Here is an 11775-nt window from a genome sequence, read left to right as displayed (position 1 = left end):
TATCGGAACGTGCGTGGCACCCTGGGCAAGCTAGAGGTGTCGTACCCTATGAAGTCGTGACTGAGGGGCGACTATTGCTAGTTGAAAAACTAGAGGAAGCAGTAAGGATGACATTATACCTAGAGCACGGTTTTCGAGAACGTCTACATCAGAACTTATCTTTTGTACGTGGCAATAAAATACCACGGCCATGCATTAAAAGGCAGGTGCGTTTAATACATGCGATCCGCGATTCAACTACACGCCCGGTAACATCTAGCTGTTTTTTGTGCCGAGGGAATGGCGAGCAAGTTCGCGCGGGGAACGCTGATAACGCTGTAACTGGCGGAACAGAAATCGCGGAGCAATCTGCCGTCAACGGACAGACACGCGTGAGAACGCGAACCCACCGCGAGAGCGTGGTTGCCCAAGCATCGTGCGACCGATCAGTTCCCTACTGCCCGACCAGGAGAAGGAACCGAGAAGGGACTGCAAGGACCTAGTAACCCTCAATAGTAGCTGTAGAACAGGACAAACGTACCACACTGAGACGCAAAATACTAATTGCGTTAAGTAATTTCTTTCTCATAGGGGTAGATCATGGCCTTGAAAATCCTGAGTATTTACCCTTACAAATTCAGGGATTGAGAGCCTCACAAAGTCTAATATACCATCATAACTTTATTCTAGGCTTAACATGCTAAAATAATCGCTCTTTGGAAGACGGAAAAGCTGAATTAGGTGTGTCTATGGTGAACCCCTGAACAATTACCGACATTTTGAAAAATTTAGCGCAGCACCTGAAACGTTTCCCTACTCAGTGAAAATTCGAAGGTGATGGGATACGCTATCTTCATACCCGAGATAATATGTTATGTCATTGGCGAAAGCTGCCACTTTCACAACACCCCTACTAGGCAGTGGTAGGCCGCACACATAATGGTGTCTCTGTATTGAATGCCGAAATGCCTCAAGGCTGAGTACAAAGGGTACTGGGGACCGAGGGTGCCCCTGACGAACACCACGAGTGACGGGAAAAGGGTGCATTTTACGACCATCAAGAAACAATGTTCTTCGAATGTTTGTATAGGCAATCCTCATTAGTTCGACAAAACTTGATGAAAAGCCGAACGAGGTCGGTACAATAAATATGTAGCTATGTTCATGGCCATCGAAGACCATATGCTGACCTGCTCAGTGTCTACGTCATTATTTCGCTCGTAACAAACGAGAGATTATGTATCTAACTGCCAGTGGGTGAACATGCTTGATCATGTCCTATCAAAAAAGGCATCATGCTTGCCAAGCGTCAACTGACAACAGGTGTGAAGGTTCTGTAGTTAACGTCGAGAAGCGTGACTGTCCTCCTTTCCATTAGGAGGACTGATGTTGGATCGTGCTTAGGTATCACTACAAGACGACCGTCGCAAAACTTGACTGGGAATCAGTTTCCGAAAGAGCGGATGATGACAGACACGAAAGAGGCACTAATATTTTCCCAAAATGTTACATAAAATTCTAGGGATAGGTGGTTTTAGAAAAAGTTTATTTAAACAAGAGGCCATAGGAACACTGAGTCGCAATCACGACTCAATTACACCAGGGCTATGACATATACACAAAAGGAACCATTGTGTCTACGGCATGTTTTCAAAGTAGTGTACGAGTCCTCACTGACTAACATATATTCACATATACCTGGAACAGCCACATAGATCATCGCAGTGCGTGAATGGAGCGAAATTGCATTATTACAACGTAACACTCTTTTGTTTCAGCTGCAGTAGTTGCACAGGTTGCCTGTGAATAGTTTTCTTATATAGCCGTACAAACCTAAAATATATATACATTTTCAAAAATCACGAGATTCGAAATCACACGAAGCAAGGAAGTTTCTTTTTTAAACGTGATATGATTGATCCCCCTTTGACGGAAATCGGCATAACAAGAAATGAAACCTGTCTTCACAGAAGCTGTGCATGTTTGTGGACACACAGTCCGCTGCAGCCGAAGGAGCACAATTTGCGAGAGCGCGACGGTGTTGCAGGTTTGTTTCACGCTCGGCGTCCTTTTGCCGAGTTGCTTTGGCGAAGGCACGAGCATTTCGGACCGGCACCATAGTGTCTTGGGAAGCCAGTTGAATTGAGACGCGCTTAACGTCAGCAGTGCGAGTGGCCGAGCCCACAGCGTGCGGCGCGAACGCGTTCAGCCTCATGCTGGCCTGTTTCAGGAAGAATAAAAGCGTGATAAGTTAGTCGAGAACTTTCGCTTTCTGCCTCGGTTAACATTTACGGTTAACGGATTTCTTCGTTGGTGCCGTCGCAAGGGAAACAGTATTCGTTGCGTAAGCACTGCTGACGCATGTAAGCATGTTGAAGCTTCCCTACATAGGTGACGAGGCCTCCCAGACTAATCGGACGCAAAAGACACACCACGTGCGGAAACTACTTAGCCAGCTCAGAAAAATAACCTACACCACCTACACCAGGTTACACCGGGCCGGAGCCTCCGCTGCACTGACACTACTGAAGCGTTCACGGGTTATAGTAATGATGCAGTATTTCGCTTCCCTGCGTCTAGACGGCGGCGCCATCTAGGCCTGTCAAGGGAGAGCATACTTAATGCGTTCGCGTCTACACCCGTTATAGAAAGGTGATGGTGGACCCCGGCATAAGATACTTCTATGTTAAAAATTCCCAACAGATATGCCACGTCTCGTTTAAACTTTATTATTACCCATGTATTCTATTGGAACTCCCGGCATGATTGGAAACATCTACTAGCACGGAGGAGGAGGAAAAACGTTTATTGAGCTCTAGAAAAATTTGATGAATTTGATGCTAAGATGGTGTCTTCCATCTTCTTAGCAATGGCGATCTGCCACTAGTCCAGGGCTCTGCTGGATGCCGCTGCCAGCTGGGCCCGTCGGATCAGCCCTACAGTTGGACGTTCTGACGGTCGATGGAGAGCATTCCTTCCCATGGTTTCGCCCTCGCATTTGGGTATTATTGGTGCCGCGTTTTTTTTTTCTGGCAGGCCCACGTTATTTGGTGGAGCGTGGGTGCATCCTGGCACCGCGGGCATTTGTCAGTGTACTGTTCTAGGACGGCTTGAGGAGCCCCTGGCCCCCCACAATACATTAGCAGCAGAACACACAAAGAGATAGTGAAAAAAATTATTACAGCCTATTGATAACAAAGAGCGTAAGCATGCACAAGTATAACAAAAAACAGTCAACGTTACAAGTGTTTCGTGAAGGAAAAGACAGCTTTATAGGGTAATATAGATGGCAAGTGACATGCTGTTTTGATTAACGTCACAGCCTATGCATGGCGCAAATCAGAAGTAGAGAATTTTTGGTCACCTGTTCAAACGCATTAGCAAGCTTCTGCAAGTCATCTGGGAAGGTCACGATGCGGGGTGCGATGTCCAGAAGAAACACCATGACGTGGTACATCATCCTGTGATGCGTGCTTTCCCCATCCTCAAATCGCCCTGCGACATCCCGTATGCAGGATTTATTGGCAGCATACCTGCAAAAAGTGGCATATATTTTGAATACTGCGAAATTGTTAAACTAGCGTCTCATGTTACCATCAAGCATTGCAGCGAAATATAGGAAAAATTTGCATCTGCCCAGTTGTCTGAAAATCTTCACATGTGTTCATCAGGCACCTTTGGTACAGCCATGTGGTATTTCCCCCCTGAAATACCTTTAAAAACCATAGGCAAGAGCAGAAATAAAAAACTGGGCACACTGAATTAAGTGTGATCAAACCCGTTTACTTTCACAGGTGGGAAGATTGAGCCCTTGAGCCCTTCGCATGCAGAAGAGCAGTGACCTGTAAATGCAATTTCCAGCCATGATAAGCATTTAAGAAATCGGTTGGTAAACCATCACGCAGTGTATTACTGCATTCAATTTCATTCTTCGCGCCAGGTTAGATGTACCGTGACGCTTTTGTCATCAGATGCCTCCAGTCACTCATCCTAAATCACAACTCTTCTCTCTTTATTAGTAAATAATTTCGATATGTTATCACGTAAAACCGGCAGCAGAGAAGAACCAGACACAAGGAAGAAACACACAAACGTGAACGAGCAGCTTCGTCCACGTCTGTGTGTTTCTTCCTTGTGTCTGGTTCTTCTCTAAGGCCGGTTTTAAGTGATTGATGCTCCAATTAGCTCAACAATATACCTTAATAACGTTTATTTCGATATCTCACCACAAAAAGGACAGCACATGCTCTTGAGGCGACTTTGGGGGCAGGCCTCCGCGATCAGTTCTCGAAGGGTATGCGGCGATTACGCGAACTAAGCAGCAAGGGAATCTGCAACCGACTGTGACAGTCGGAAATTCCTGAGAAACTATTGAGGTACAAAGAAAAAAACGCAGGTTGGTTATTGATTACAGGTTCTAAGTAGGATGCAAGAACTCACCTCTTCGTCCGAAGAAGCGGCGACCGTCTTTTCCACATACGACTCGACCTTCGGTCGCTTCTACGGCGGGGAAAAAGCTGCTCGAACATCTGCTCATACAATGCTAAATTCTCGTCGTCGCCGCTGCTGTCCGAAGAGGACCTTGTGCTCGAATCTGTGCTACAGCTGCTGTCTTTATCAAACAGCAACAACAACTCTTCGTCCCGACGGCAGCGCTTAGCTACTGCCATTACGCTTGCTGGCACCGGCCGACTATCACCACTACCACCATCCGCCATTTTTCCACGGCTTTCCCGGGGATGAAACCAGAAGTGACGTCAAAAAAGTCATGTGACTTCCTTCGTTCTCCCTGCTACTCCGCCGCTGACGACGGAGCACCACGGACTGCTCTCCGCTGCTCTCGGCGCCGTCAAAGCGCGCCTCCTCTGCCATTGAAACACGACGCCCGCACTCCTGTTCGAACAATAGTAGGCGCTGGAACTCGCGAGAGCACTTTGAGCGTAGTTTGAAGTGCTCCTGTTCGCCCAATGGAAACCGATATAAGAGACCATGTGCTGACCTTCTCAGTGTCTACGTCATTATTTCGCACGTAACAAACGAGAGATTATGTGTCTAACTGCCAGTGAGTGGACATGCTTGATCGTGTCCTATCGAAAATGGCATCATGCTTGCCAAGCGTCAAGTGACAACAGGTGTGAAGGTTCTGTAGTTAACGTCGAGAAGCGTGACGGTCCTCTATTTCATTAGGAGAACTGATGTTGGATCGTGCTTAGGTATCAGCACAAGACGACCGTCGCGAAAACTAGAAGGGAAATCAGTTTATGAGGAAGCGGATGATGACAGAGGCACTAATATTTCCCCAGAATGTTACATAAAATTCTAGGGATAGGTGAGTTTAGAAAATGTTTATTTAAACAAGAGGCTATAGGAACACTGAGTAGCAATCACGATACAATCACTCCAGGGCTATGATATATACACAAAAGGAACCATTGTGTATGCGGGGTGTTTTCAAAGTAGTGTAGGAGTCCTCACTAACATATATTCACATAGACCTAGAACAGCACACTGAGGTCCACTGCTGCGCGAATGGAGCCAAATTGCACATATTACACCGTAATGCTCTCTTGATTCAGCGGCAGTAGTTGCACAGGGTGCATCTGAATAGTTTTCTTATTTAGTCGTACAACCTTAAAATATATATTTATTTTCAAAAAGCACGAGACTCCAAATCTCACGAAGCAAGGCAGTTTAATTAAAGAGGTACGATTGATCCCTCTTTGACGCAAATCGGCATAACAAGAAATGAAACCTGTCTTCACAGAAGCTGTGCATGTTTGGGTACAGACAGTCCGCTGCAGCGAAATCTGACCCGACGACACATTATTGGAACGTGTGCGGCACCCTGGGCAAGCTAGAGGAAGCAGTAAGGATGACATTTTACCTGGAGCACGGTTTTCGAGAACGTCTACATCAGAACATATCTGTTCTATGTGGCAATAAAATACCAAGGCCGTACATTAAAATGCAGGTACGTTTAATACTTGTGATCCGCGATGCAACTACACGCCCGGTAACATGTAACTAGTTTTTGTGCCAAGGGAATCGCAGGTGACTTCGCGCGCGGACCACTAATCACGCTGCAACTGGCGGAGCAGAAATCGAAGATTGAACAGCCCGCAACAGGCAGATACGAATGAGAACGCGAACCCAACGCGAGAGCGTGGTTGCCCAAGCACCGTGCGACCGATCAGTTCGCTACTGCCCGACCAGGAGAAGGAACCGAGAAGGGACTGCAAAGATCTTGTAAACCTGAATAGTAGCTGTACAACAGGACAAAAGTACCTTACTGAGACGCAAAATACTGATTGCGTTAAGTACCTTCTTTCACATTGGGGTTGATCATAGCCTTGAAAATCCTGAGTATTTACCTTTACATATTCAAGAATTGAGAGCCTCACACAGTCTAATACACCATCATGGGTGTAACTTAGGCTTAAAATACGAAATGACTCACTCTGTGGAAGACGGAAAAGTAGAATTAGGTGTGTCCGTGGTGAATCCATGAACAATTACCGACATTTTCAAAAATTTAGCGCAGCACCTGAAAGATTTCCGTACTCAGTGAAAATTCGAAGGCGACGGGATACGCTATCTTCATTCCCGAGATAAAATGTTATGTCATCGGCGAAAGCTGCCACTTTCACAACACCCCTACTAGGCAGTGGGAGGCCGCATACATAATGGTCTCTCTGTATTGACCGCCGAAATGGCTCAAGGCTGAGTGCAAAGGGTGCTGGGGACCGAGGGCGCCACTGACGAACAACATGAGTGACGGGAAATGGTGCATTTTATGACCACCAAGAAACAATGTTCTTCGAATATTTGTATAGGCAATCCTGATCAGTTCGACAAAACTTGATGAAAAGCCGAACGAGGTCACTACAATAAATATGTAGCTATGTTCATGGCCATCGAAGGCATCTTCTAGATCTAGTGAAACTAAGAGACCATGTGCTGGCCTTCTCAGTGTCTACGTCAATATTTCGCGCATAACAAACGATAGATTATGTATCTAACTGCCAGTGAGTGAACATGCTTGATCGTGTGCTATCAAAAACGGCATCATGCTTGCCAAGCGTCAAGTGACAACAGGTGTGAAGGTTCTGTAGTTAACATTGAGAAGCGTGACTGTTCACCATTCCGTTAGGAGAACTGGTGTTGGATAGCGCTTAGGTATCAGTACAAGACGATCGTAGCGAGAACTAGACGGTAAATCAGTTTCTGAATGAGCGGATGATGACAGACACGAAAGAGGCACTAATATTGTCCGAGCATGTTACATAAAATTCTAGGGATAGGTGGGTTTAGAAAACGTTTATATAAACAAAAGGCTGTAGGAACACTGAGTAGCAATCACGGCGCAATTACACCAGGGCTATGACATATACACATAAGCAACCATTGTGCACACGGGATGTTTTCAATGTAGTGTACGAGTCCTCACTAACATATATCCCCATAGACCTAGAACAACAAGACACGGGGAACAACTACGTGAATGGAGCCAAATTGCACATATTACAACGTAATACTCCTTTGTTTCAGCTGCAGTAGTTGCACAGGGTGCCTATGAAAAGTTTTCTTATTTAGCCGTACAAACTTAAAATGTACATTTGTTTTAAAAAAGCACAAGACTCCAAAGGTCACGAAGCAAGGAAGTTTGTTTAAAAAAGGTACGATTTATCCCTCTTTGACGCAAATCGGCATAGCAAGAAATGAAACCTGTCTTCACAGAAGGTGTGCATGTTTGTGGACACACAGTCCGCTGCAGCGAAAGGAGCACAATTTGCGAGGGCACGACGGTGTTGCAGGTTTGCTTCAAGCTCGGCGTCCGTTTGCCGAGTCGCTTTGGCGAAAGCACGAGCATTTCGGACCGGCACCGTAGTCTCTTGGGAAGCCAGTTGAATTGAGACGCGCTTAACGTCAGCAGTGCGAGTGGCCGAGCTCACAGCGTGTGGCGCGAACGCGTTCTGCCTCATGCCGGCCTGTTTCAGGAAGGATAAAAGCGAGATAAGTTAGTCGAGGACTTTCGCTTTCTGCGCCAGTTAACATTTACGGTTAACGGCTTTCTTCGTTGGGGCCATCGCAATGCAAACAGTATTTGGTGCGTAAGCACTGCTGACGCATGTAAGCATGTTGAAGCTTCCCTACGTAGGTGACGTGGCCTCAGAGACTAATCGGACGCAAAAGACGAACCGCGCGCGGAAACTACTTAGCCAGCTCAGAAGAATGCCTACACCGCCTACACCAGGTTACACCAGGCAGGAGCCTCCGCTGCACTGACACTACTGAAGCGTTCACTGGTTATAGTAATGATGCAGTATTTCGGTTCCCTGCTTCTAGACGGCGGCGCCATCTAGGCCTGTGCAGAGAGAGACTACTTAATGCGGTCGCGTCGACACCCGTATAGAAAGCTGATGGTGGACCCCGGCATAAAACACTTCTATGTTAAAAATTCCCAACAGATATGCCACGTCTCGTTTAAACTTTATTACTACCCATATATTCTATTGGAACTCCCGCCGTGATTTGAAACATCTACTAGCACGGAGGAGGACGAGCAGGAGGAAAAACGTTTATTGAGCTCTAGAAAAATTTGATGAATTTGATGCTAAGATGGTGTCTTCCATCTTCTTAGCAATGGCCGTCTGCCCCTAGTCTAGGGCTCTGCTGAAGCCGCTGCCAGCTGGGCCCGTCGGATCAACCCTACAGTTGGACGTTCTGACGGTCGCTGGAGAGCATTCCTTCCCATGGTTGCGCACTCGCATTTGGGTATTATTGGTGCCGCATTTGTTTTCTGGCAGGCCCACGTTATTTGGTGGAGCGTGGGGGCATCCTGGCACCGCGGGCATTGGTCAGTGTACTGTTCTACGCCGGCTTGAAGAGCCCCTGGCCCCCAACAATACATTAGCAGCAGAACACACAAAGAGATAGTGAAAAAAATTATTACAGCCTATAGATAACAAAGAGCGTAAGCATGCACAAGTATAACAAAAAACAGTCAAAGTTACAAGTGTTTCGTGAAGGAAAAGACAGCTTTATAGGCTAATATAGAAAGCAAGTGACATGCTGTTTTGATTAACGTCACAGCCTATGCACGGCGCAAATCAGAAGTACAGAATTTTTGGTCACCTGTTCAAACGCATTAGCAAGCTTCTGCAAGTCATCTGGGAAGGTCACGATGCGGGGTGCGATGTCCAGAAGAAACACCATGACGCGGTACATCATCCTGTGATGCGTGCTTTCCCAAACCTCAGATCGCCCTGCGACATCCCGTATGCAGGATTTATTGGCAGCATACCTGCAAAAAGTGGCATAATTTTTTAATACTGCGAAATTGTTAAACTAGCGTCTCATGTTACCATCAAGCATTGCAGCGAAATATAGGAAAAATTTGCATCTGCCCAGTTGTCTGAAAATCTTCACATGTGTTCATCAGGCACCTTTGGTACAGCCATGTGGTATTTCCCCCCTGAAATACCTTTAAAAACCATAGGCAAAAGCAGAAATAAAAAACTGGGCACACTGAATTAAGTGTGACCAAACCCATTTACATTCACAGGTGGGAAGATTGAGCCCTTGAGCCCTTCGCATGCAAAGAGCAGTGACCTGTAAAAGCAATTTCCAGCCATCATAAGCATTTGAGAAATCGGTTGGTAAACCCTCAGGCAGCGTATTACTGCATTCAATTTCATTCTTCGCGCCAGGTTAGATGTACCGTGACGCTTTTGTCATCAGATGCCTCCAGTCACTCATCCTAAATCACAACTCTTCTCTCTTTATTAGTAAATAATTTCGATATGTTATCACGTAAAACCGGCAGCAGAGAAGAACCAGACACAAGGAAGAAACACACAAACGTGAACGAGCAGCTTCGTCCACGTCTGTGTGTTTCTTCCTTGTTTCTGGTTCTTCTCTAAGGCCGGTTTTAAGTGATTGATGCACCAATTAGCTCAACAATATACCTTAATAACGTTTATTTCGATATCTCACCACAAAAAGGACAGCACATGCTCTTGAGGCGACTTTGGGGGCAGTCCTCCGCGATCAGTTCTCGAAGGGTATGCGGCGATTACGCGAACTAAGCAGCAAGGGAATCTGCAACCGACTGTGACAGTCGGAAATTCCTGAGAAACTATTGAGGTACAAAGAAAAAAACGCAGGTTGGTTATTGATTACAGGTTCTAAGTAGGATGCAAGAACTCACCTCTTCGTCCGAAGAAGCGGCGACCGTCTTTTCCACATACGACTCGACCTTCGGTCGCTTCTACGGCGGGGAAAAAGCTGCTCGAACATCTGCTCATACAATGCTAAATTCTCGTCGTCGCCGCTGCTGTCCGAAGAGGACCTTGTGCTCGAATCTGTGCTACAGCTGCTGTCTTTATCAAACAGCAACAACTCTTCGTCCCGACGACAGCGCTTAGCTACTGCCATTACGCTTGCTGGCACCGGCCGACTATCACCACTACACCGTCCGCCATTTTTCCACGGCTTTCCCGCGGATGAAGCCAGAAGTGACGTCAAAAAAGTCATGTGACTTCCTTCGTTCTCCCTACTACTCCGCCGCTGACGACGGAGCACCACGGACTGCTCTCCGCTGCTCTCGGCGCCGTCAAAGCGCGCCTCCTCTGCCATTGAAACACGACGCTCGCACTCCTGTTCGAACAATAGTAGGCGCTGGAACTCGCGAGAGCACTTTGAGCGTAGTTTCAAGTGCTCCTGTTCGCCCAATGGAAATCGATATAAGAGACCATGTGCTGACCTTCTCAGTGTCTACGTCATTATTTCGCACGTAATAAACGAGAGATTATGTGTCTAACTGACAGTGAGTGGACATGCTTGATCGTGTCCTATCGGAAAAGGCATCATGCTTGCAAAGCGTAGAGTGACAACAGGTGTGAAGGTTCTGTAGTTAACGTCGAGAAGCGTGACGGTCCTCCTTTCCATTAGGAGAACTCATGTTGGATCGTGCTTAGGTATCAGCACAAGACGACCGTCGCGAAAACTAGACGGGAAATCAGTTTCCGAGGAAGCGGATGATGACAGACACGAAAGAGGCACTAATATTTCCCCAGAATGTTACATAAAATTCTAGGGATAGGTGAGTTTAGAAAAAGTTTATTTAAACAAGAGGCTATAGGAACACTGAGTAGCAATCACGGCACAATCACTCCAGGGCTATGATATATACACAAAATGAACTATTGTGCATGCGGGATGTTTTCAAAGTAGTGTACGAGTCCTCACTAACATATATTCACATAGACCTAGAACAGCACACTGAGGTCCACTGTTGCGCGAATGGAGCCAAATTGCACATATTACACCGTAATACTCTCTTGTTTCAGCGGCAGTAGTTGCACAGGGTGCGTCTGAATAGCTTTCTTATTTAGCCGTACAACCATAACATATATATATTTATTTTCAAAAAGCACGAGACTCCAAATCTCACGAAGCAAGGAAGTTTACTTAAAAAAGGTACGACTGATCCCTCTTTGACGCACATCGGCATAACAAGAAATGAAACCTGTCTTCACAGAAGCTGTGCAAGTTTGTGGACAGACAGTCCGCTGCAGCGAAATCTGACCCGACGACACATTATTGGAACGTGTGCGGCACCCTGGGCAAGCTAGAGGAAGCAGTAAGGATGACATTTTACCTGGAGCATGGTTTTCGAGAACGTCTACATCAGAACATATCTGTTCTATGTGGCAATAAAATACCAAGGCCGTACATTAAAATGCAGGTGTGTTTAATACTTGTGATCCGCGATTCAACTACACACCCGTTAAC

The 11775-nt window shown here is 46.3% G+C and overlaps 2 long non-coding RNA genes across 3 annotated transcripts; both read right to left on the bottom strand.

Annotated features, from left to right (window-relative positions):
• Positions 1–2970: 2970 nt before the first annotated feature.
• On the bottom strand, positions 2971–4665 carry LOC135920947 (uncharacterized). Its single transcript, XR_010570367.2, has 4 exons — positions 4420–4665; positions 4206–4347; positions 3344–3512; positions 2971–3100 (listed from the first exon to the last, which is right to left on the bottom strand). It is a non-coding gene; the product is annotated as an uncharacterized lncRNA (long non-coding RNA).
• A 4035-nt stretch (positions 4666–8700) lies between these two features.
• Positions 8701–10433, bottom strand: LOC135920954 (uncharacterized). Of its 2 annotated transcripts, none has more exons than XR_010570370.2 (3): positions 10190–10433; positions 9115–9283; positions 8701–8871 (listed from the first exon to the last, which is right to left on the bottom strand). It is a non-coding gene; the product is annotated as an uncharacterized lncRNA (long non-coding RNA). The 2 variants fall into 2 exon arrangements; XR_011506949.1 differs by lacking the exon at positions 10190–10433 and adding an exon at positions 9976–10038.
• Between the last annotated feature and the right edge of the window lie 1342 nt (positions 10434–11775).

This window comes from Dermacentor albipictus, chromosome 6, assembly GCF_038994185.2.
Source record: "Dermacentor albipictus isolate Rhodes 1998 colony chromosome 6, USDA_Dalb.pri_finalv2, whole genome shotgun sequence".
Lineage (NCBI taxonomy): Eukaryota > Metazoa > Arthropoda > Arachnida > Ixodida > Ixodidae > Dermacentor > Dermacentor albipictus.
Note: the sequence above shows the minus strand (reverse complement) of the source record. Positions and strands in the feature narration are given on the sequence as shown.